General features: G+C 48.7%; 77 non-coding genes across 77 annotated transcripts; all 77 read right to left on the reverse strand.

Annotated features, from left to right (window-relative positions):
- Positions 1-41: 41 nt before the first annotated feature.
- Trnae-uuc (transfer RNA glutamic acid (anticodon UUC)) lies at positions 42-113 on the reverse strand. Its single transcript has one exon. It is a non-coding gene; the product is annotated as a tRNA-Glu (tRNA).
- Positions 114-210: 97 nt separating this feature from the next.
- On the reverse strand, positions 211-292 carry Trnas-aga (transfer RNA serine (anticodon AGA)). The gene has a single exon. It is a non-coding gene; the product is annotated as a tRNA-Ser (tRNA).
- A 58-nt stretch (positions 293-350) lies between these two features.
- Trnat-agu (transfer RNA threonine (anticodon AGU)) lies at positions 351-423 on the reverse strand. The gene has a single exon. It is a non-coding gene; the product is annotated as a tRNA-Thr (tRNA).
- Positions 424-747: 324 nt separating this feature from the next.
- Trnaf-gaa (transfer RNA phenylalanine (anticodon GAA)) lies at positions 748-820 on the reverse strand. The gene has a single exon. It is a non-coding gene; the product is annotated as a tRNA-Phe (tRNA).
- An 80-nt stretch (positions 821-900) lies between these two features.
- Trnas-uga (transfer RNA serine (anticodon UGA)) lies at positions 901-982 on the reverse strand. Its single transcript has one exon. It is a non-coding gene; the product is annotated as a tRNA-Ser (tRNA).
- A 74-nt stretch (positions 983-1,056) lies between these two features.
- Trnac-gca (transfer RNA cysteine (anticodon GCA)) lies at positions 1,057-1,128 on the reverse strand. The gene has a single exon. It is a non-coding gene; the product is annotated as a tRNA-Cys (tRNA).
- A 76-nt stretch (positions 1,129-1,204) lies between these two features.
- Trnae-uuc (transfer RNA glutamic acid (anticodon UUC)) lies at positions 1,205-1,276 on the reverse strand. The gene has a single exon. It is a non-coding gene; the product is annotated as a tRNA-Glu (tRNA).
- A 97-nt stretch (positions 1,277-1,373) lies between these two features.
- On the reverse strand, positions 1,374-1,455 carry Trnas-aga (transfer RNA serine (anticodon AGA)). The gene has a single exon. It is a non-coding gene; the product is annotated as a tRNA-Ser (tRNA).
- A 455-nt stretch (positions 1,456-1,910) lies between these two features.
- On the reverse strand, positions 1,911-1,983 carry Trnaf-gaa (transfer RNA phenylalanine (anticodon GAA)). The gene has a single exon. It is a non-coding gene; the product is annotated as a tRNA-Phe (tRNA).
- Positions 1,984-2,063: 80 nt separating this feature from the next.
- On the reverse strand, positions 2,064-2,145 carry Trnas-uga (transfer RNA serine (anticodon UGA)). Its single transcript has one exon. It is a non-coding gene; the product is annotated as a tRNA-Ser (tRNA).
- A 74-nt stretch (positions 2,146-2,219) lies between these two features.
- Positions 2,220-2,291, reverse strand: Trnac-gca (transfer RNA cysteine (anticodon GCA)). Its single transcript has one exon. It is a non-coding gene; the product is annotated as a tRNA-Cys (tRNA).
- Positions 2,292-2,367: 76 nt separating this feature from the next.
- Positions 2,368-2,439, reverse strand: Trnae-uuc (transfer RNA glutamic acid (anticodon UUC)). Its single transcript has one exon. It is a non-coding gene; the product is annotated as a tRNA-Glu (tRNA).
- A 97-nt stretch (positions 2,440-2,536) lies between these two features.
- Trnas-aga (transfer RNA serine (anticodon AGA)) lies at positions 2,537-2,618 on the reverse strand. Its single transcript has one exon. It is a non-coding gene; the product is annotated as a tRNA-Ser (tRNA).
- Positions 2,619-3,073: 455 nt separating this feature from the next.
- Trnaf-gaa (transfer RNA phenylalanine (anticodon GAA)) lies at positions 3,074-3,146 on the reverse strand. The gene has a single exon. It is a non-coding gene; the product is annotated as a tRNA-Phe (tRNA).
- An 80-nt stretch (positions 3,147-3,226) lies between these two features.
- Positions 3,227-3,308, reverse strand: Trnas-uga (transfer RNA serine (anticodon UGA)). The gene has a single exon. It is a non-coding gene; the product is annotated as a tRNA-Ser (tRNA).
- A 74-nt stretch (positions 3,309-3,382) lies between these two features.
- On the reverse strand, positions 3,383-3,454 carry Trnac-gca (transfer RNA cysteine (anticodon GCA)). The gene has a single exon. It is a non-coding gene; the product is annotated as a tRNA-Cys (tRNA).
- A 76-nt stretch (positions 3,455-3,530) lies between these two features.
- Trnae-uuc (transfer RNA glutamic acid (anticodon UUC)) lies at positions 3,531-3,602 on the reverse strand. The gene has a single exon. It is a non-coding gene; the product is annotated as a tRNA-Glu (tRNA).
- Positions 3,603-3,699: 97 nt separating this feature from the next.
- Positions 3,700-3,781, reverse strand: Trnas-aga (transfer RNA serine (anticodon AGA)). The gene has a single exon. It is a non-coding gene; the product is annotated as a tRNA-Ser (tRNA).
- Positions 3,782-3,839: 58 nt separating this feature from the next.
- On the reverse strand, positions 3,840-3,912 carry Trnat-agu (transfer RNA threonine (anticodon AGU)). The gene has a single exon. It is a non-coding gene; the product is annotated as a tRNA-Thr (tRNA).
- A 324-nt stretch (positions 3,913-4,236) lies between these two features.
- On the reverse strand, positions 4,237-4,309 carry Trnaf-gaa (transfer RNA phenylalanine (anticodon GAA)). Its single transcript has one exon. It is a non-coding gene; the product is annotated as a tRNA-Phe (tRNA).
- Positions 4,310-4,389: 80 nt separating this feature from the next.
- On the reverse strand, positions 4,390-4,471 carry Trnas-uga (transfer RNA serine (anticodon UGA)). The gene has a single exon. It is a non-coding gene; the product is annotated as a tRNA-Ser (tRNA).
- Positions 4,472-4,545: 74 nt separating this feature from the next.
- Trnac-gca (transfer RNA cysteine (anticodon GCA)) lies at positions 4,546-4,617 on the reverse strand. Its single transcript has one exon. It is a non-coding gene; the product is annotated as a tRNA-Cys (tRNA).
- A 76-nt stretch (positions 4,618-4,693) lies between these two features.
- Positions 4,694-4,765, reverse strand: Trnae-uuc (transfer RNA glutamic acid (anticodon UUC)). The gene has a single exon. It is a non-coding gene; the product is annotated as a tRNA-Glu (tRNA).
- Positions 4,766-4,862: 97 nt separating this feature from the next.
- Positions 4,863-4,944, reverse strand: Trnas-aga (transfer RNA serine (anticodon AGA)). The gene has a single exon. It is a non-coding gene; the product is annotated as a tRNA-Ser (tRNA).
- A 455-nt stretch (positions 4,945-5,399) lies between these two features.
- On the reverse strand, positions 5,400-5,472 carry Trnaf-gaa (transfer RNA phenylalanine (anticodon GAA)). Its single transcript has one exon. It is a non-coding gene; the product is annotated as a tRNA-Phe (tRNA).
- An 80-nt stretch (positions 5,473-5,552) lies between these two features.
- Trnas-uga (transfer RNA serine (anticodon UGA)) lies at positions 5,553-5,634 on the reverse strand. The gene has a single exon. It is a non-coding gene; the product is annotated as a tRNA-Ser (tRNA).
- Positions 5,635-5,708: 74 nt separating this feature from the next.
- On the reverse strand, positions 5,709-5,780 carry Trnac-gca (transfer RNA cysteine (anticodon GCA)). Its single transcript has one exon. It is a non-coding gene; the product is annotated as a tRNA-Cys (tRNA).
- Positions 5,781-5,856: 76 nt separating this feature from the next.
- On the reverse strand, positions 5,857-5,928 carry Trnae-uuc (transfer RNA glutamic acid (anticodon UUC)). The gene has a single exon. It is a non-coding gene; the product is annotated as a tRNA-Glu (tRNA).
- Positions 5,929-6,025: 97 nt separating this feature from the next.
- Trnas-aga (transfer RNA serine (anticodon AGA)) lies at positions 6,026-6,107 on the reverse strand. The gene has a single exon. It is a non-coding gene; the product is annotated as a tRNA-Ser (tRNA).
- Positions 6,108-6,165: 58 nt separating this feature from the next.
- Trnat-agu (transfer RNA threonine (anticodon AGU)) lies at positions 6,166-6,238 on the reverse strand. The gene has a single exon. It is a non-coding gene; the product is annotated as a tRNA-Thr (tRNA).
- Positions 6,239-6,562: 324 nt separating this feature from the next.
- Trnaf-gaa (transfer RNA phenylalanine (anticodon GAA)) lies at positions 6,563-6,635 on the reverse strand. The gene has a single exon. It is a non-coding gene; the product is annotated as a tRNA-Phe (tRNA).
- An 80-nt stretch (positions 6,636-6,715) lies between these two features.
- Positions 6,716-6,797, reverse strand: Trnas-uga (transfer RNA serine (anticodon UGA)). The gene has a single exon. It is a non-coding gene; the product is annotated as a tRNA-Ser (tRNA).
- A 74-nt stretch (positions 6,798-6,871) lies between these two features.
- Positions 6,872-6,943, reverse strand: Trnac-gca (transfer RNA cysteine (anticodon GCA)). The gene has a single exon. It is a non-coding gene; the product is annotated as a tRNA-Cys (tRNA).
- A 76-nt stretch (positions 6,944-7,019) lies between these two features.
- Trnae-uuc (transfer RNA glutamic acid (anticodon UUC)) lies at positions 7,020-7,091 on the reverse strand. Its single transcript has one exon. It is a non-coding gene; the product is annotated as a tRNA-Glu (tRNA).
- Positions 7,092-7,188: 97 nt separating this feature from the next.
- Positions 7,189-7,270, reverse strand: Trnas-aga (transfer RNA serine (anticodon AGA)). Its single transcript has one exon. It is a non-coding gene; the product is annotated as a tRNA-Ser (tRNA).
- Positions 7,271-7,328: 58 nt separating this feature from the next.
- Trnat-agu (transfer RNA threonine (anticodon AGU)) lies at positions 7,329-7,401 on the reverse strand. The gene has a single exon. It is a non-coding gene; the product is annotated as a tRNA-Thr (tRNA).
- A 324-nt stretch (positions 7,402-7,725) lies between these two features.
- Positions 7,726-7,798, reverse strand: Trnaf-gaa (transfer RNA phenylalanine (anticodon GAA)). Its single transcript has one exon. It is a non-coding gene; the product is annotated as a tRNA-Phe (tRNA).
- An 80-nt stretch (positions 7,799-7,878) lies between these two features.
- On the reverse strand, positions 7,879-7,960 carry Trnas-uga (transfer RNA serine (anticodon UGA)). The gene has a single exon. It is a non-coding gene; the product is annotated as a tRNA-Ser (tRNA).
- Positions 7,961-8,034: 74 nt separating this feature from the next.
- On the reverse strand, positions 8,035-8,106 carry Trnac-gca (transfer RNA cysteine (anticodon GCA)). Its single transcript has one exon. It is a non-coding gene; the product is annotated as a tRNA-Cys (tRNA).
- Positions 8,107-8,182: 76 nt separating this feature from the next.
- Positions 8,183-8,254, reverse strand: Trnae-uuc (transfer RNA glutamic acid (anticodon UUC)). Its single transcript has one exon. It is a non-coding gene; the product is annotated as a tRNA-Glu (tRNA).
- A 97-nt stretch (positions 8,255-8,351) lies between these two features.
- Positions 8,352-8,433, reverse strand: Trnas-aga (transfer RNA serine (anticodon AGA)). Its single transcript has one exon. It is a non-coding gene; the product is annotated as a tRNA-Ser (tRNA).
- A 58-nt stretch (positions 8,434-8,491) lies between these two features.
- On the reverse strand, positions 8,492-8,564 carry Trnat-agu (transfer RNA threonine (anticodon AGU)). The gene has a single exon. It is a non-coding gene; the product is annotated as a tRNA-Thr (tRNA).
- A 324-nt stretch (positions 8,565-8,888) lies between these two features.
- Trnaf-gaa (transfer RNA phenylalanine (anticodon GAA)) lies at positions 8,889-8,961 on the reverse strand. The gene has a single exon. It is a non-coding gene; the product is annotated as a tRNA-Phe (tRNA).
- Positions 8,962-9,041: 80 nt separating this feature from the next.
- On the reverse strand, positions 9,042-9,123 carry Trnas-uga (transfer RNA serine (anticodon UGA)). The gene has a single exon. It is a non-coding gene; the product is annotated as a tRNA-Ser (tRNA).
- Positions 9,124-9,197: 74 nt separating this feature from the next.
- Trnac-gca (transfer RNA cysteine (anticodon GCA)) lies at positions 9,198-9,269 on the reverse strand. Its single transcript has one exon. It is a non-coding gene; the product is annotated as a tRNA-Cys (tRNA).
- Positions 9,270-9,345: 76 nt separating this feature from the next.
- Trnae-uuc (transfer RNA glutamic acid (anticodon UUC)) lies at positions 9,346-9,417 on the reverse strand. The gene has a single exon. It is a non-coding gene; the product is annotated as a tRNA-Glu (tRNA).
- Positions 9,418-9,514: 97 nt separating this feature from the next.
- Positions 9,515-9,596, reverse strand: Trnas-aga (transfer RNA serine (anticodon AGA)). The gene has a single exon. It is a non-coding gene; the product is annotated as a tRNA-Ser (tRNA).
- Positions 9,597-9,654: 58 nt separating this feature from the next.
- Trnat-agu (transfer RNA threonine (anticodon AGU)) lies at positions 9,655-9,727 on the reverse strand. The gene has a single exon. It is a non-coding gene; the product is annotated as a tRNA-Thr (tRNA).
- Positions 9,728-10,051: 324 nt separating this feature from the next.
- On the reverse strand, positions 10,052-10,124 carry Trnaf-gaa (transfer RNA phenylalanine (anticodon GAA)). The gene has a single exon. It is a non-coding gene; the product is annotated as a tRNA-Phe (tRNA).
- Positions 10,125-10,204: 80 nt separating this feature from the next.
- On the reverse strand, positions 10,205-10,286 carry Trnas-uga (transfer RNA serine (anticodon UGA)). The gene has a single exon. It is a non-coding gene; the product is annotated as a tRNA-Ser (tRNA).
- A 74-nt stretch (positions 10,287-10,360) lies between these two features.
- On the reverse strand, positions 10,361-10,432 carry Trnac-gca (transfer RNA cysteine (anticodon GCA)). Its single transcript has one exon. It is a non-coding gene; the product is annotated as a tRNA-Cys (tRNA).
- Positions 10,433-10,508: 76 nt separating this feature from the next.
- Trnae-uuc (transfer RNA glutamic acid (anticodon UUC)) lies at positions 10,509-10,580 on the reverse strand. Its single transcript has one exon. It is a non-coding gene; the product is annotated as a tRNA-Glu (tRNA).
- Positions 10,581-10,677: 97 nt separating this feature from the next.
- Positions 10,678-10,759, reverse strand: Trnas-aga (transfer RNA serine (anticodon AGA)). The gene has a single exon. It is a non-coding gene; the product is annotated as a tRNA-Ser (tRNA).
- Positions 10,760-10,817: 58 nt separating this feature from the next.
- On the reverse strand, positions 10,818-10,890 carry Trnat-agu (transfer RNA threonine (anticodon AGU)). Its single transcript has one exon. It is a non-coding gene; the product is annotated as a tRNA-Thr (tRNA).
- Positions 10,891-11,214: 324 nt separating this feature from the next.
- On the reverse strand, positions 11,215-11,287 carry Trnaf-gaa (transfer RNA phenylalanine (anticodon GAA)). Its single transcript has one exon. It is a non-coding gene; the product is annotated as a tRNA-Phe (tRNA).
- An 80-nt stretch (positions 11,288-11,367) lies between these two features.
- Positions 11,368-11,449, reverse strand: Trnas-uga (transfer RNA serine (anticodon UGA)). Its single transcript has one exon. It is a non-coding gene; the product is annotated as a tRNA-Ser (tRNA).
- A 74-nt stretch (positions 11,450-11,523) lies between these two features.
- Positions 11,524-11,595, reverse strand: Trnac-gca (transfer RNA cysteine (anticodon GCA)). The gene has a single exon. It is a non-coding gene; the product is annotated as a tRNA-Cys (tRNA).
- A 76-nt stretch (positions 11,596-11,671) lies between these two features.
- Trnae-uuc (transfer RNA glutamic acid (anticodon UUC)) lies at positions 11,672-11,743 on the reverse strand. Its single transcript has one exon. It is a non-coding gene; the product is annotated as a tRNA-Glu (tRNA).
- A 97-nt stretch (positions 11,744-11,840) lies between these two features.
- Positions 11,841-11,922, reverse strand: Trnas-aga (transfer RNA serine (anticodon AGA)). The gene has a single exon. It is a non-coding gene; the product is annotated as a tRNA-Ser (tRNA).
- Positions 11,923-11,980: 58 nt separating this feature from the next.
- Positions 11,981-12,053, reverse strand: Trnat-agu (transfer RNA threonine (anticodon AGU)). The gene has a single exon. It is a non-coding gene; the product is annotated as a tRNA-Thr (tRNA).
- Positions 12,054-12,377: 324 nt separating this feature from the next.
- On the reverse strand, positions 12,378-12,450 carry Trnaf-gaa (transfer RNA phenylalanine (anticodon GAA)). The gene has a single exon. It is a non-coding gene; the product is annotated as a tRNA-Phe (tRNA).
- An 80-nt stretch (positions 12,451-12,530) lies between these two features.
- Trnas-uga (transfer RNA serine (anticodon UGA)) lies at positions 12,531-12,612 on the reverse strand. The gene has a single exon. It is a non-coding gene; the product is annotated as a tRNA-Ser (tRNA).
- Positions 12,613-12,686: 74 nt separating this feature from the next.
- Trnac-gca (transfer RNA cysteine (anticodon GCA)) lies at positions 12,687-12,758 on the reverse strand. The gene has a single exon. It is a non-coding gene; the product is annotated as a tRNA-Cys (tRNA).
- Positions 12,759-12,834: 76 nt separating this feature from the next.
- Positions 12,835-12,906, reverse strand: Trnae-uuc (transfer RNA glutamic acid (anticodon UUC)). The gene has a single exon. It is a non-coding gene; the product is annotated as a tRNA-Glu (tRNA).
- A 97-nt stretch (positions 12,907-13,003) lies between these two features.
- Trnas-aga (transfer RNA serine (anticodon AGA)) lies at positions 13,004-13,085 on the reverse strand. Its single transcript has one exon. It is a non-coding gene; the product is annotated as a tRNA-Ser (tRNA).
- A 58-nt stretch (positions 13,086-13,143) lies between these two features.
- On the reverse strand, positions 13,144-13,216 carry Trnat-agu (transfer RNA threonine (anticodon AGU)). The gene has a single exon. It is a non-coding gene; the product is annotated as a tRNA-Thr (tRNA).
- Positions 13,217-13,540: 324 nt separating this feature from the next.
- Trnaf-gaa (transfer RNA phenylalanine (anticodon GAA)) lies at positions 13,541-13,613 on the reverse strand. The gene has a single exon. It is a non-coding gene; the product is annotated as a tRNA-Phe (tRNA).
- Positions 13,614-13,693: 80 nt separating this feature from the next.
- On the reverse strand, positions 13,694-13,775 carry Trnas-uga (transfer RNA serine (anticodon UGA)). The gene has a single exon. It is a non-coding gene; the product is annotated as a tRNA-Ser (tRNA).
- Positions 13,776-13,849: 74 nt separating this feature from the next.
- Trnac-gca (transfer RNA cysteine (anticodon GCA)) lies at positions 13,850-13,921 on the reverse strand. The gene has a single exon. It is a non-coding gene; the product is annotated as a tRNA-Cys (tRNA).
- A 76-nt stretch (positions 13,922-13,997) lies between these two features.
- Trnae-uuc (transfer RNA glutamic acid (anticodon UUC)) lies at positions 13,998-14,069 on the reverse strand. Its single transcript has one exon. It is a non-coding gene; the product is annotated as a tRNA-Glu (tRNA).
- Positions 14,070-14,166: 97 nt separating this feature from the next.
- On the reverse strand, positions 14,167-14,248 carry Trnas-aga (transfer RNA serine (anticodon AGA)). The gene has a single exon. It is a non-coding gene; the product is annotated as a tRNA-Ser (tRNA).
- A 58-nt stretch (positions 14,249-14,306) lies between these two features.
- Positions 14,307-14,379, reverse strand: Trnat-agu (transfer RNA threonine (anticodon AGU)). The gene has a single exon. It is a non-coding gene; the product is annotated as a tRNA-Thr (tRNA).
- Positions 14,380-14,703: 324 nt separating this feature from the next.
- Trnaf-gaa (transfer RNA phenylalanine (anticodon GAA)) lies at positions 14,704-14,776 on the reverse strand. The gene has a single exon. It is a non-coding gene; the product is annotated as a tRNA-Phe (tRNA).
- Positions 14,777-14,856: 80 nt separating this feature from the next.
- Trnas-uga (transfer RNA serine (anticodon UGA)) lies at positions 14,857-14,938 on the reverse strand. The gene has a single exon. It is a non-coding gene; the product is annotated as a tRNA-Ser (tRNA).
- Positions 14,939-15,012: 74 nt separating this feature from the next.
- Positions 15,013-15,084, reverse strand: Trnac-gca (transfer RNA cysteine (anticodon GCA)). Its single transcript has one exon. It is a non-coding gene; the product is annotated as a tRNA-Cys (tRNA).
- Positions 15,085-15,160: 76 nt separating this feature from the next.
- On the reverse strand, positions 15,161-15,232 carry Trnae-uuc (transfer RNA glutamic acid (anticodon UUC)). Its single transcript has one exon. It is a non-coding gene; the product is annotated as a tRNA-Glu (tRNA).
- A 237-nt stretch (positions 15,233-15,469) lies between these two features.
- Trnat-agu (transfer RNA threonine (anticodon AGU)) lies at positions 15,470-15,542 on the reverse strand. The gene has a single exon. It is a non-coding gene; the product is annotated as a tRNA-Thr (tRNA).
- Positions 15,543-16,756: the final 1,214 nt, after the last annotated feature.

Consider the following 16,756-nt stretch of genomic DNA (forward strand, 5'->3'; position numbering starts at 1 on the left):
ATCAACGCGTGAGAGAGCAACTTAACTTAAAAAATGTACACTTCCCGCACCGGGAATCGAACCCGGGCCGCCTGGGTGAAAACCAGAAATCCTAACCACTAGACCATGCGGGACACGTTCGCACCACTAAGTAATTTAGATGTCATGCTTTTTCTGACAATTTGAACTAGCTCTGTCTTTCTGTTCGTGTCAAAAACACCATTTTGCGTCCGCTGCGAGTAGGATTCGAACCTACGCGGGAAGATCCCATTTGATTTCTAGTCAAACGCCTTAACCACTCGGCCATCGCAGCCTGACAAAGCGCTGGCCATTGCCACAAGGCCAACCAGAAAGCACAACATTACTGCTAAAGGCACTGCCCGGATTTGAACCGGGGATCTCCTGTTTACTAGACAGGCGCTTTAACCGCTAAGCCACAGCGCCTGCCTGTTGGGAGATTTTGAAAATCTCAATATCACACGTCTGAAATGCCGTTAAGGCTACTAACACACCGGGACGTGATACACTGTCACTCGGAAATTTTGGAAATGAGTAGTAACGCATTGGTGGTTCAGTGGTAGAATTCTCGCCTGCCACGCGGGAGACCGGGGTTCGATTCCCCGCCAATGCATCGTGTTTTACCTACACCAGAAAATACCCTCCGTAAAAAAGAAAGGAAGGAGAATAAATAAAAAAACATAGCTGAGGAAAAGTGCTACGGCTGCTTGCATTCACCACCTCAAACCGCCCTGCTGGGCAGTGATAAAATGCCGAGACCCGGGATTGAACCAGGGACCTTCAGATCTTCAGTCTGACGCTCTCCCAACTGAGCTATCTCGGCCATGATCAATTCTATCACATGGCAAAGGTCTGTACGTTGTGATAGACACTTGACCAGATCAAAAAGAATGTTTGAAGATTCGCTGCGAGTAGGGTTCGAACCTACGCGGGAAGATCCCATTAGATTTCAAGTCTAACGCCTTAACCACTCGGCCATCGCAGCAGAAATTGCTGGGTAACCAGAATAATTCACCAGCTCACCACTCAGGTGCCGAAGAGGACAAAAAGCCAACTAGTAGGGGACACCCGGGTTTGAACCAGGGACCTCTCGATCTGCAGTCGAATGCTCTACCACTGAGCTATATCCCCAGCCAAGGACGGAATCCACGCACAGGGTATATAACATCAACGCGTGAGAGAGCAACTTAACTTAAAAAATGTACACTTCCCGCACCGGGAATCGAACCCGGGCCGCCTGGGTGAAAACCAGAAATCCTAACCACTAGACCATGCGGGACACGTTCGCACCACTAAGTAATTTAGATGTCATGCTTTTTCTGACAATTTGAACTAGCTCTGTCTTTCTGTTCGTGTCAAAAACACCATTTTGCGTCCGCTGCGAGTAGGATTCGAACCTACGCGGGAAGATCCCATTTGATTTCTAGTCAAACGCCTTAACCACTCGGCCATCGCAGCCTGACAAACCGCTGGCCATTGCCACAAGGCCAACCAGAAAGCACAACATTACTGCTAAAGGCACTGCCCGGATTTGAACCGGGGATCTCCTGTTTACTAGACAGGCGCTTTAACCGCTAAGCCACACCGCCTGCCTGTTGGGAGATTTTGAAAATCTCAATATCACACGTCTGAAATGCCGTTAAGGCTACTAACACACCGGGACGTGATACACTGTCACTCGGAAATTTTGGAAATGAGTAGTAACGCATTGGTGGTTCAGTGGTAGAATTCTCGCCTGCCACGCGGGAGACCGGGGTTCGATTCCCCGCCAATGCATCGTGTTTTACCTACACCAGAAAATACCCTCCGTAAAAAAGAAAGGAAGGAGAATAAATAAAAAAACATAGCTGAGGAAAAGTGCTACGGCTGCTTGCATTCACCACCTCAAACCGCCCTGCTGGGCAGTGATAAAATGCCGAGACCCGGGATTGAACCAGGGACCTTCAGATCTTCAGTCTGACGCTCTCCCAACTGAGCTATCTCGGCCATGATCAATTCTATCACATGGCAAAGGTCTGTACGTTGTGATAGACACTTGACCAGATCAAAAAGAATGTTTGAAGATTCGCTGCGAGTAGGGTTCGAACCTACGCGGGAAGATCCCATTAGATTTCAAGTCTAACGCCTTAACCACTCGGCCATCGCAGCAGAAATTGCTGGGTAACCAGAATAATTCACCAGCTCACCACTCAGGTGCCGAAGAGGACAAAAAGCCAACTAGTAGGGGACACCCGGGTTTGAACCAGGGACCTCTCGATCTGCAGTCGAATGCTCTACCACTGAGCTATATCCCCAGCCAAGGACGGAATCCACGCACAGGGTATATAACATCAACGCGTGAGAGAGCAACTTAACTTAAAAAATGTACACTTCCCGCACCGGGAATCGAACCCGGGCCGCCTGGGTGAAAACCAGAAATCCTAACCACTAGACCATGCGGGACACGTTCGCACCACTAAGTAATTTAGATGTCATGCTTTTTCTGACAATTTGAACTAGCTCTGTCTTTCTGTTCGTGTCAAAAACACCATTTTGCGTCCGCTGCGAGTAGGATTCGAACCTACGCGGGAAGATCCCATTTGATTTCTAGTCAAACGCCTTAACCACTCGGCCATCGCAGCCTGACAAACCGCTGGCCATTGCCACAAGGCCAACCAGAAAGCACAACATTACTGCTAAAGGCACTGCCCGGATTTGAACCGGGGATCTCCTGTTTACTAGACAGGCGCTTTAACCGCTAAGCCACACCGCCTGCCTGTTGGGAGATTTTGAAAATCTCAATATCACACGTCTGAAATGCCGTTAAGGCTACTAACACACCGGGACGTGATACACTGTCACTCGGAAATTTTGGAAATGAGTAGTAACGCATTGGTGGTTCAGTGGTAGAATTCTCGCCTGCCACGCGGGAGACCGGGGTTCGATTCCCCGCCAATGCATCGTGTTTTACCTACACCAGAAAATACCCTCCGTAAAAAAGAAAGGAAGGAGAATAAATAAAAAAACATAGCTGAGGAAAAGTGCTACGGCTGCTTGCATTCACCACCTCAAACCGCCCTGCTGGGCAGTGATAAAATGCCGAGACCCGGGATTGAACCAGGGACCTTCAGATCTTCAGTCTGACGCTCTCCCAACTGAGCTATCTCGGCCATGATCAATTCTATCACATGGCAAAGGTCTGTACGTTGTGATAGACACTTGACCAGATCAAAAAGAATGTTTGAAGATTCGCTGCGAGTAGGGTTCGAACCTACGCGGGAAGATCCCATTAGATTTCAAGTCTAACGCCTTAACCACTCGGCCATCGCAGCAGAAATTGCTGGGTAACCAGAATAATTCACCAGCTCACCACTCAGGTGCCGAAGAGGACAAAAAGCCAACTAGTAGGGGACACCCGGGTTTGAACCAGGGACCTCTCGATCTGCAGTCGAATGCTCTACCACTGAGCTATATCCCCAGCCAAGGACGGAATCCACGCACAGGGTATATAACATCAACGCGTGAGAGAGCAACTTAACTTAAAAAATGTACACTTCCCGCACCGGGAATCGAACCCGGGCCGCCTGGGTGAAAACCAGAAATCCTAACCACTAGACCATGCGGGACACGTTCGCACCACTAAGTAATTTAGATGTCATGCTTTTTCTGACAATTTGAACTAGCTCTGTCTTTCTGTTCGTGTCAAAAACACCATTTTGCGTCCGCTGCGAGTAGGATTCGAACCTACGCGGGAAGATCCCATTTGATTTCTAGTCAAACGCCTTAACCACTCGGCCATCGCAGCCTGACAAACCGCTGGCCATTGCCACAAGGCCAACCAGAAAGCACAACATTACTGCTAAAGGCACTGCCCGGATTTGAACCGGGGATCTCCTGTTTACTAGACAGGCGCTTTAACCGCTAAGCCACAGCGCCTGCCTGTTGGGAGATTTTGAAAATCTCAATATCACACGTCTGAAATGCCGTTAAGGCTACTAACACACCGGGACGTGATACACTGTCACTCGGAAATTTTGGAAATGAGTAGTAACGCATTGGTGGTTCAGTGGTAGAATTCTCGCCTGCCACGCGGGAGACCGGGGTTCGATTCCCCGCCAATGCATCGTGTTTTACCTACACCAGAAAATACCCTCCGTAAAAAAGAAAGGAAGGAAAATAAATAAAAAAACATAGCTGAGGAAAAGTGCTACGGCTGCTTGCATTCACCACCTCAAACCGCCCTGCTGGGCAGTGATAAAATGCCGAGACCCGGGATTGAACCAGGGACCTTCAGATCTTCAGTCTGACGCTCTCCCAACTGAGCTATCTCGGCCATGATCAATTCTATCACATGGCAAAGGTCTGTACGTTGTGATAGACACTTGACCAGATCAAAAAGAATGTTTGAAGATTCGCTGCGAGTAGGGTTCGAACCTACGCGGGAAGATCCCATTAGATTTCAAGTCTAACGCCTTAACCACTCGGCCATCGCAGCAGAAATTGCTGGGTAACCAGAATAATTCACCAGCTCACCACTCAGGTGCCGAAGAGGACAAAAAGCCAACTAGTAGGGGACACCCGGGTTTGAACCAGGGACCTCTCGATCTGCAGTCGAATGCTCTACCACTGAGCTATATCCCCAGCCAAGGACGGAATCCACGCACAGGGTATATAACATCAACGCGTGAGAGAGCAACTTAACTTAAAAAATGTACACTTCCCGCACCGGGAATCGAACCCGGGCCGCCTGGGTGAAAACCAGAAATCCTAACCACTAGACCATGCGGGACACGTTCGCACCACTAAGTAATTTAGATGTCATGCTTTTTCTGACAATTTGAACTAGCTCTGTCTTTCTGTTCGTGTCAAAAACACCATTTTGCGTCCGCTGCGAGTAGGATTCGAACCTACGCGGGAAGATCCCATTTGATTTCTAGTCAAACGCCTTAACCACTCGGCCATCGCAGCCTGACAAACCGCTGGCCATTGCCACAAGGCCAACCAGAAAGCACAACATTACTGCTAAAGGCACTGCCCGGATTTGAACCGGGGATCTCCTGTTTACTAGACAGGCGCTTTAACCGCTAAGCCACACCGCCTGCCTGTTGGGAGATTTTGAAAATCTCAATATCACACGTCTGAAATGCCGTTAAGGCTACTAACACACCGGGACGTGATACACTGTCACTCGGAAATTTTGGAAATGAGTAGTAACGCATTGGTGGTTCAGTGGTAGAATTCTCGCCTGCCACGCGGGAGACCGGGGTTCGATTCCCCGCCAATGCATCGTGTTTTACCTACACCAGAAAATACCCTCCGTAAAAAAGAAAGGAAGGAGAATAAATAAAAAAACATAGCTGAGGAAAAGTGCTACGGCTGCTTGCATTCACCACCTCAAACCGCCCTGCTGGGCAGTGATAAAATGCCGAGACCCGGGATTGAACCAGGGACCTTCAGATCTTCAGTCTGACGCTCTCCCAACTGAGCTATCTCGGCCATGATCAATTCTATCACATGGCAAAGGTCTGTACGTTGTGATAGACACTTGACCAGATCAAAAAGAATGTTTGAAGATTCGCTGCGAGTAGGGTTCGAACCTACGCGGGAAGATCCCATTAGATTTCAAGTCTAACGCCTTAACCACTCGGCCATCGCAGCAGAAATTGCTGGGTAACCAGAATAATTCACCAGCTCACCACTCAGGTGCCGAAGAGGACAAAAAGCCAACTAGTAGGGGACACCCGGGTTTGAACCAGGGACCTCTCGATCTGCAGTCGAATGCTCTACCACTGAGCTATATCCCCAGCCAAGGACGGAATCCACGCACAGGGTATATAACATCAACGCGTGAGAGAGCAACTTAACTTAAAAAATGTACACTTCCCGCACCGGGAATCGAACCCGGGCCGCCTGGGTGAAAACCAGAAATCCTAACCACTAGACCATGCGGGACACGTTCGCACCACTAAGTAATTTAGATGTCATGCTTTTTCTGACAATTTGAACTAGCTCTGTCTTTCTGTTCGTGTCAAAAACACCATTTTGCGTCCGCTGCGAGTAGGATTCGAACCTACGCGGGAAGATCCCATTTGATTTCTAGTCAAACGCCTTAACCACTCGGCCATCGCAGCCTGACAAACCGCTGGCCATTGCCACAAGGCCAACCAGAAAGCACAACATTACTGCTAAAGGCACTGCCCGGATTTGAACCGGGGATCTCCTGTTTACTAGACAGGCGCTTTAACCGCTAAGCCACAGCGCCTGCCTGTTGGGAGATTTTGAAAATCTCAATATCACACGTCTGAAATGCCGTTAAGGCTACTAACACACCGGGACGTGATACACTGTCACTCGGAAATTTTGGAAATGAGTAGTAACGCATTGGTGGTTCAGTGGTAGAATTCTCGCCTGCCACGCGGGAGACCGGGGTTCGATTCCCCGCCAATGCATCGTGTTTTACCTACACCAGAAAATACCCTCCGTAAAAAAGAAAGGAAGGAAAATAAATAAAAAAACATAGCTGAGGAAAAGTGCTACGGCTGCTTGCATTCACCACCTCAAACCGCCCTGCTGGGCAGTGATAAAATGCCGAGACCCGGGATTGAACCAGGGACCTTCAGATCTTCAGTCTGACGCTCTCCCAACTGAGCTATCTCGGCCATGATCAATTCTATCACATGGCAAAGGTCTGTACGTTGTGATAGACACTTGACCAGATCAAAAAGAATGTTTGAAGATTCGCTGCGAGTAGGGTTCGAACCTACGCGGGAAGATCCCATTAGATTTCAAGTCTAACGCCTTAACCACTCGGCCATCGCAGCAGAAATTGCTGGGTAACCAGAATAATTCACCAGCTCACCACTCAGGTGCCGAAGAGGACAAAAAGCCAACTAGTAGGGGACACCCGGGTTTGAACCAGGGACCTCTCGATCTGCAGTCGAATGCTCTACCACTGAGCTATATCCCCAGCCAAGGACGGAATCCACGCACAGGGTATATAACATCAACGCGTGAGAGAGCAACTTAACTTAAAAAATGTACACTTCCCGCACCGGGAATCGAACCCGGGCCGCCTGGGTGAAAACCAGAAATCCTAACCACTAGACCATGCGGGACACGTTCGCACCACTAAGTAATTTAGATGTCATGCTTTTTCTGACAATTTGAACTAGCTCTGTCTTTCTGTTCGTGTCAAAAACACCATTTTGCGTCCGCTGCGAGTAGGATTCGAACCTACGCGGGAAGATCCCATTTGATTTCTAGTCAAACGCCTTAACCACTCGGCCATCGCAGCCTGACAAACCGCTGGCCATTGCCACAAGGCCAACCAGAAAGCACAACATTACTGCTAAAGGCACTGCCCGGATTTGAACCGGGGATCTCCTGTTTACTAGACAGGCGCTTTAACCGCTAAGCCACAGCGCCTGCCTGTTGGGAGATTTTGAAAATCTCAATATCACACGTCTGAAATGCCGTTAAGGCTACTAACACACCGGGACGTGATACACTGTCACTCGGAAATTTTGGAAATGAGTAGTAACGCATTGGTGGTTCAGTGGTAGAATTCTCGCCTGCCACGCGGGAGACCGGGGTTCGATTCCCCGCCAATGCATCGTGTTTTACCTACACCAGAAAATACCCTCCGTAAAAAAGAAAGGAAGGAAAATAAATAAAAAAACATAGCTGAGGAAAAGTGCTACGGCTGCTTGCATTCACCACCTCAAACCGCCCTGCTGGGCAGTGATAAAATGCCGAGACCCGGGATTGAACCAGGGACCTTCAGATCTTCAGTCTGACGCTCTCCCAACTGAGCTATCTCGGCCATGATCAATTCTATCACATGGCAAAGGTCTGTACGTTGTGATAGACACTTGACCAGATCAAAAAGAATGTTTGAAGATTCGCTGCGAGTAGGGTTCGAACCTACGCGGGAAGATCCCATTAGATTTCAAGTCTAACGCCTTAACCACTCGGCCATCGCAGCAGAAATTGCTGGGTAACCAGAATAATTCACCAGCTCACCACTCAGGTGCCGAAGAGGACAAAAAGCCAACTAGTAGGGGACACCCGGGTTTGAACCAGGGACCTCTCGATCTGCAGTCGAATGCTCTACCACTGAGCTATATCCCCAGCCAAGGACGGAATCCACGCACAGGGTATATAACATCAACGCGTGAGAGAGCAACTTAACTTAAAAAATGTACACTTCCCGCACCGGGAATCGAACCCGGGCCGCCTGGGTGAAAACCAGAAATCCTAACCACTAGACCATGCGGGACACGTTCGCACCACTAAGTAATTTAGATGTCATGCTTTTTCTGACAATTTGAACTAGCTCTGTCTTTCTGTTCGTGTCAAAAACACCATTTTGCGTCCGCTGCGAGTAGGATTCGAACCTACGCGGGAAGATCCCATTTGATTTCTAGTCAAACGCCTTAACCACTCGGCCATCGCAGCCTGACAAACCGCTGGCCATTGCCACAAGGCCAACCAGAAAGCACAACATTACTGCTAAAGGCACTGCCCGGATTTGAACCGGGGATCTCCTGTTTACTAGACAGGCGCTTTAACCGCTAAGCCACAGCGCCTGCCTGTTGGGAGATTTTGAAAATCTCAATATCACACGTCTGAAATGCCGTTAAGGCTACTAACACACCGGGACGTGATACACTGTCACTCGGAAATTTTGGAAATGAGTAGTAACGCATTGGTGGTTCAGTGGTAGAATTCTCGCCTGCCACGCGGGAGACCGGGGTTCGATTCCCCGCCAATGCATCGTGTTTTACCTACACCAGAAAATACCCTCCGTAAAAAAGAAAGGAAGGAAAATAAATAAAAAAACATAGCTGAGGAAAAGTGCTACGGCTGCTTGCATTCACCACCTCAAACCGCCCTGCTGGGCAGTGATAAAATGCCGAGACCCGGGATTGAACCAGGGACCTTCAGATCTTCAGTCTGACGCTCTCCCAACTGAGCTATCTCGGCCATGATCAATTCTATCACATGGCAAAGGTCTGTACGTTGTGATAGACACTTGACCAGATCAAAAAGAATGTTTGAAGATTCGCTGCGAGTAGGGTTCGAACCTACGCGGGAAGATCCCATTAGATTTCAAGTCTAACGCCTTAACCACTCGGCCATCGCAGCAGAAATTGCTGGGTAACCAGAATAATTCACCAGCTCACCACTCAGGTGCCGAAGAGGACAAAAAGCCAACTAGTAGGGGACACCCGGGTTTGAACCAGGGACCTCTCGATCTGCAGTCGAATGCTCTACCACTGAGCTATATCCCCAGCCAAGGACGGAATCCACGCACAGGGTATATAACATCAACGCGTGAGAGAGCAACTTAACTTAAAAAATGTACACTTCCCGCACCGGGAATCGAACCCGGGCCGCCTGGGTGAAAACCAGAAATCCTAACCACTAGACCATGCGGGACACGTTCGCACCACTAAGTAATTTAGATGTCATGCTTTTTCTGACAATTTGAACTAGCTCTGTCTTTCTGTTCGTGTCAAAAACACCATTTTGCGTCCGCTGCGAGTAGGATTCGAACCTACGCGGGAAGATCCCATTTGATTTCTAGTCAAACGCCTTAACCACTCGGCCATCGCAGCCTGACAAACCGCTGGCCATTGCCACAAGGCCAACCAGAAAGCACAACATTACTGCTAAAGGCACTGCCCGGATTTGAACCGGGGATCTCCTGTTTACTAGACAGGCGCTTTAACCGCTAAGCCACAGCGCCTGCCTGTTGGGAGATTTTGAAAATCTCAATATCACACGTCTGAAATGCCGTTAAGGCTACTAACACACCGGGACGTGATACACTGTCACTCGGAAATTTTGGAAATGAGTAGTAACGCATTGGTGGTTCAGTGGTAGAATTCTCGCCTGCCACGCGGGAGACCGGGGTTCGATTCCCCGCCAATGCATCGTGTTTTACCTACACCAGAAAATACCCTCCGTAAAAAAGAAAGGAAGGAAAATAAATAAAAAAACATAGCTGAGGAAAAGTGCTACGGCTGCTTGCATTCACCACCTCAAACCGCCCTGCTGGGCAGTGATAAAATGCCGAGACCCGGGATTGAACCAGGGACCTTCAGATCTTCAGTCTGACGCTCTCCCAACTGAGCTATCTCGGCCATGATCAATTCTATCACATGGCAAAGGTCTGTACGTTGTGATAGACACTTGACCAGATCAAAAAGAATGTTTGAAGATTCGCTGCGAGTAGGGTTCGAACCTACGCGGGAAGATCCCATTAGATTTCAAGTCTAACGCCTTAACCACTCGGCCATCGCAGCAGAAATTGCTGGGTAACCAGAATAATTCACCAGCTCACCACTCAGGTGCCGAAGAGGACAAAAAGCCAACTAGTAGGGGACACCCGGGTTTGAACCAGGGACCTCTCGATCTGCAGTCGAATGCTCTACCACTGAGCTATATCCCCAGCCAAGGACGGAATCCACGCACAGGGTATATAACATCAACGCGTGAGAGAGCAACTTAACTTAAAAAATGTACACTTCCCGCACCGGGAATCGAACCCGGGCCGCCTGGGTGAAAACCAGAAATCCTAACCACTAGACCATGCGGGACACGTTCGCACCACTAAGTAATTTAGATGTCATGCTTTTTCTGACAATTTGAACTAGCTCTGTCTTTCTGTTCGTGTCAAAAACACCATTTTGCGTCCGCTGCGAGTAGGATTCGAACCTACGCGGGAAGATCCCATTTGATTTCTAGTCAAACGCCTTAACCACTCGGCCATCGCAGCCTGACAAACCGCTGGCCATTGCCACAAGGCCAACCAGAAAGCACAACATTACTGCTAAAGGCACTGCCCGGATTTGAACCGGGGATCTCCTGTTTACTAGACAGGCGCTTTAACCGCTAAGCCACAGCGCCTGCCTGTTGGGAGATTTTGAAAATCTCAATATCACACGTCTGAAATGCCGTTAAGGCTACTAACACACCGGGACGTGATACACTGTCACTCGGAAATTTTGGAAATGAGTAGTAACGCATTGGTGGTTCAGTGGTAGAATTCTCGCCTGCCACGCGGGAGACCGGGGTTCGATTCCCCGCCAATGCATCGTGTTTTACCTACACCAGAAAATACCCTCCGTAAAAAAGAAAGGAAGGAAAATAAATAAAAAAACATAGCTGAGGAAAAGTGCTACGGCTGCTTGCATTCACCACCTCAAACCGCCCTGCTGGGCAGTGATAAAATGCCGAGACCCGGGATTGAACCAGGGACCTTCAGATCTTCAGTCTGACGCTCTCCCAACTGAGCTATCTCGGCCATGATCAATTCTATCACATGGCAAAGGTCTGTACGTTGTGATAGACACTTGACCAGATCAAAAAGAATGTTTGAAGATTCGCTGCGAGTAGGGTTCGAACCTACGCGGGAAGATCCCATTAGATTTCAAGTCTAACGCCTTAACCACTCGGCCATCGCAGCAGAAATTGCTGGGTAACCAGAATAATTCACCAGCTCACCACTCAGGTGCCGAAGAGGACAAAAAGCCAACTAGTAGGGGACACCCGGGTTTGAACCAGGGACCTCTCGATCTGCAGTCGAATGCTCTACCACTGAGCTATATCCCCAGCCAAGGACGGAATCCACGCACAGGGTATATAACATCAACGCGTGAGAGAGCAACTTAACTTAAAAAATGTACACTTCCCGCACCGGGAATCGAACCCGGGCCGCCTGGGTGAAAACCAGAAATCCTAACCACTAGACCATGCGGGACACGTTCGCACCACTAAGTAATTTAGATGTCATGCTTTTTCTGACAATTTGAACTAGCTCTGTCTTTCTGTTCGTGTCAAAAACACCATTTTGCGTCCGCTGCGAGTAGGATTCGAACCTACGCGGGAAGATCCCATTTGATTTCTAGTCAAACGCCTTAACCACTCGGCCATCGCAGCCTGACAAACCGCTGGCCATTGCCACAAGGCCAACCAGAAAGCACAACATTACTGCTAAAGGCACTGCCCGGATTTGAACCGGGGATCTCCTGTTTACTAGACAGGCGCTTTAACCGCTAAGCCACAGCGCCTGCCTGTTGGGAGATTTTGAAAATCTCAATATCACACGTCTGAAATGCCGTTAAGGCTACTAACACACCGGGACGTGATACACTGTCACTCGGAAATTTTGGAAATGAGTAGTAACGCATTGGTGGTTCAGTGGTAGAATTCTCGCCTGCCACGCGGGAGACCGGGGTTCGATTCCCCGCCAATGCATCGTGTTTTACCTACACCAGAAAATACCCTCCGTAAAAAAGAAAGGAAGGAAAATAAATAAAAAAACATAGCTGAGGAAAAGTGCTACGGCTGCTTGCATTCACCACCTCAAACCGCCCTGCTGGGCAGTGATAAAATGCCGAGACCCGGGATTGAACCAGGGACCTTCAGATCTTCAGTCTGACGCTCTCCCAACTGAGCTATCTCGGCCATGATCAATTCTATCACATGGCAAAGGTCTGTACGTTGTGATAGACACTTGACCAGATCAAAAAGAATGTTTGAAGATTCGCTGCGAGTAGGGTTCGAACCTACGCGGGAAGATCCCATTAGATTTCAAGTCTAACGCCTTAACCACTCGGCCATCGCAGCAGAAATTGCTGGGTAACCAGAATAATTCACCAGCTCACCACTCAGGTGCCGAAGAGGACAAAAAGCCAACTAGTAGGGGACACCCGGGTTTGAACCAGGGACCTCTCGATCTGCAGTCGAATGCTCTACCACTGAGCTATATCCCCAGCCAAGGACGGAATCCACGCACAGGGTATATAACATCAACGCGTGAGAGAGCAACTTAACTTAAAAAATGTACACTTCCCGCACCGGGAATCGAACCCGGGCCGCCTGGGTGAAAACCAGAAATCCTAACCACTAGACCATGCGGGACACGTTCGCACCACTAAGTAATTTAGATGTCATGCTTTTTCTGACAATTTGAACTAGCTCTGTCTTTCTGTTCGTGTCAAAAACACCATTTTGCGTCCGCTGCGAGTAGGATTCGAACCTACGCGGGAAGATCCCATTTGATTTCTAGTCAAACGCCTTAACCACTCGGCCATCGCAGCCTGACAAACCGCTGGCCATTGCCACAAGGCCAACCAGAAAGCACAACATTACTGCTAAAGGCACTGCCCGGATTTGAACCGGGGATCTCCTGTTTACTAGACAGGCGCTTTAACCGCTAAGCCACAGCGCCTGCCTGTTGGGAGATTTTGAAAATCTCAATATCACACGTCTGAAATGCCGTTAAGGCTACTAACACACCGGGACGTGATACACTGTCACTCGGAAATTTTGGAAATGAGTAGTAACGCATTGGTGGTTCAGTGGTAGAATTCTCGCCTGCCACGCGGGAGACCGGGGTTCGATTCCCCGCCAATGCATCGTGTTTTACCTACACCAGAAAATACCCTCCGTAAAAAAGAAAGGAAGGAAAATAAATAAAAAAACATAGCTGAGGAAAAGTGCTACGGCTGCTTGCATTCACCACCTCAAACCGCCCTGCTGGGCAGTGATAAAATGCCGAGACCCGGGATTGAACCAGGGACCTTCAGATCTTCAGTCTGACGCTCTCCCAACTGAGCTATCTCGGCCATGATCAATTCTATCACATGGCAAAGGTCTGTACGTTGTGATAGACACTTGACCAGATCAAAAAGAATGTTTGAAGATTCGCTGCGAGTAGGGTTCGAACCTACGCGGGAAGATCCCATTAGATTTCAAGTCTAACGCCTTAACCACTCGGCCATCGCAGCAGAAATTGCTGGGTAACCAGAATAATTCACCAGCTCACCACTCAGGTGCCGAAGAGGACAAAAAGCCAACTAGTAGGGGACACCCGGGTTTGAACCAGGGACCTCTCGATCTGCAGTCGAATGCTCTACCACTGAGCTATATCCCCAGCCAAGGACGGAATCCACGCACAGGGTATATAACATCAACGCGTGAGAGAGCAACTTAACTTAAAAAATGTACACTTCCCGCACCGGGAATCGAACCCGGGCCGCCTGGGTGAAAACCAGAAATCCTAACCACTAGACCATGCGGGACACGTTCGCACCACTAAGTAATTTAGATGTCATGCTTTTTCTGACAATTTGAACTAGCTCTGTCTTTCTGTTCGTGTCAAAAACACCATTTTGCGTCCGCTGCGAGTAGGATTCGAACCTACGCGGGAAGATCCCATTTGATTTCTAGTCAAACGCCTTAACCACTCGGCCATCGCAGCCTGACAAACCGCTGGCCATTGCCACAAGGCCAACCAGAAAGCACAACATTACTGCTAAAGGCACTGCCCGGATTTGAACCGGGGATCTCCTGTTTACTAGACAGGCGCTTTAACCGCTAAGCCACAGCGCCTGCCTGTTGGGAGATTTTGAAAATCTCAATATCACACGTCTGAAATGCCGTTAAGGCTACTAACACACCGGGACGTGATACACTGTCACTCGGAAATTTTGGAAATGAGTAGTAACGCATTGGTGGTTCAGTGGTAGAATTCTCGCCTGCCACGAGGGAGACCGGGGTTCGATTCCCCGCCAATGCATCGTGTTTTACCTACACCAGAAAATACCCTCCGTAAAAAAGAAAGGAAGGAAAATAAATAAAAAAACATAGCTGAGGAAAAGTGCTACGGCTGCTTGCATTCACCACCTCAAACCGCCCTGCTGGGCAGTGATAAAATGCCGAGACCCGGGATTGAACCAGGGACCTTCAGATCTTCAGTCTGACGCTCTCCCAACTGAGCTATCTCGGCCATGATCAATTCTATCACATGGCAAAGGTCTGTACGTTGTGATAGACACTTGACCAGATCAAAAAGAATGTTTGAAGATTCGCTGCGAGTAGGGTTCGAACCTACGCGGGAAGATCCCATTAGATTTCAAGTCTAACGCCTTAACCACTCGGCCATCGCAGCAGAAATTGCTGGGTAACCAGAATAATTCACCAGCTCACCACTCAGGTGCCGAAGAGGACAAAAAGCCAACTAGTAGGGGACACCCGGGTTTGAACCAGGGACCTCTCGATCTGCAGTCGAATGCTCTACCACTGAGCTATATCCCCAGCCAAGGAAGGAATCCACGCACAGGGTATATAACATCAACGCGTGAGAGAGCAACTTAACTTAAAAAATGTACACTTCCCGCACCGGGAATCGAACCCGGGCCGCCTGGGTGAAAACCAGAAATCCTAACCACTAGACCATGCGGGACACGTTCGCACCACTAAGTAATTTAGATGTCATGCTTTTTCTGACAATTTGAACTAGCTCTGTCTTTCTGTTCGTGTCAAAAACACCATTTTGCGTCCGCTGCGAGTAGGATTCGAACCTACGCGGGAAGATCCCATTTGATTTCTAGTCAAAAGCCTTAACCACTCGGCCATCGCAGCCTGACAAACCGCTGGCCATTGCCACAAGGCCAACCAGAAAGCACAACATTACTGCTAAAGGCACTGCCCGGATTTGAACCGGGGATCTCCTGTTTACTAGACAGGCGCTTTAACCGCTAAGCCACAGCGCCTGCCTGTTGGGAGATTTTGAAAATCTCAATATCACACGTCTGAAATGCCGTTAAGGCTACTAACACACCGGGACGTGATACACTGTCACTCGGAAATTTTGGAAATGAGTAGTAACGCATTGGTGGTTCAGTGGTAGAATTCTCGCCTGCCACGCGGGAGACCGGGGTTCGATTCCCCGCCAATGCATCGTGTTTTACCTACACCAGAAAATACCCTCCGTAAAAAAGAAAGGAAGGAAAATAAATAAAAAAACATAGCTGAGGAAAAGTGCTACGGCTGCTTGCATTCACCACCTCAAACCGCCCTGCTGGGCAGTGATAAAATGCCGAGACCCGGGATTGAACCAGGGACCTTCAGATCTTCAGTCTGACGCTCTCCCAACTGAGCTAAGGAAGGGGCATAAAAGACTGGAGAAAAGGGGGAAAAGAGGGGGGAAAGAAAAAGGAAAAAGAAAAGGTGTGGTGGTGTGTTAATAAGGGCATATGTTACCCGTTTTACATAAAAAATTACATGAACTTATTTTGTTCCTTTTGTGTCCGCTTTACGCCGCTGCTCTAACCAAATGTTATAGGAAGGTGCATCAGGTTCATACGAACAGTATCGTTCCCCTTTATATTGTCCGTGGCCTTCCTTCATTGGTTGATTGCATTTGCGGCAGGTGTACTCTTTTTGCGGCTTCTTCTGTTTCACAGATGTCGTAGGTTGTGTACCAATGATTGGTGAAAGAGGCTGGTGGTATGGCAGCATGTTGGGCATTTGTAAGTGCGGAATTTGCATTGGTAATTGGGAAAACGGATTGTATAAATGTGGTGGAGTGTATGGTTGGCAAATTGGACCTGGCACAGGGCATGACATCGGCGCCATAAATGGCGGCTGTAATGTCGGCGGACTTTGTAGCACCTTTGGTTTAGATGCTCTTTTTCTAGGTGTTTTTTTTGGTGCTGGTGTTGTAGCAGCTGACGCTTCATCTGCTTCAATTACAAAGTCAGGTGCTGGGATGGCTCCATCTCGATTTAAAAACTTTAGCTTGGCCATATCTGAGCGATCTTCAGGATTTTTGTAAGTAACCACGTTAGTGTTGCCTTGTGAGTTGGATTGAGGAGTAGGAGGTGGAAGAGGTTCTGTAGCTGTTTTTTTGCCGTCGGATAGGTGGACACCCTGAAGAAGAGTTAAAATTTCCTCCCTTCTTGTTTGATTTTTAAACCACAATCGC

This window comes from Hydractinia symbiolongicarpus, chromosome 2 (assembly GCF_029227915.1).
Source record: "Hydractinia symbiolongicarpus strain clone_291-10 chromosome 2, HSymV2.1, whole genome shotgun sequence".
Lineage (NCBI taxonomy): Eukaryota > Metazoa > Cnidaria > Hydrozoa > Anthoathecata > Hydractiniidae > Hydractinia > Hydractinia symbiolongicarpus.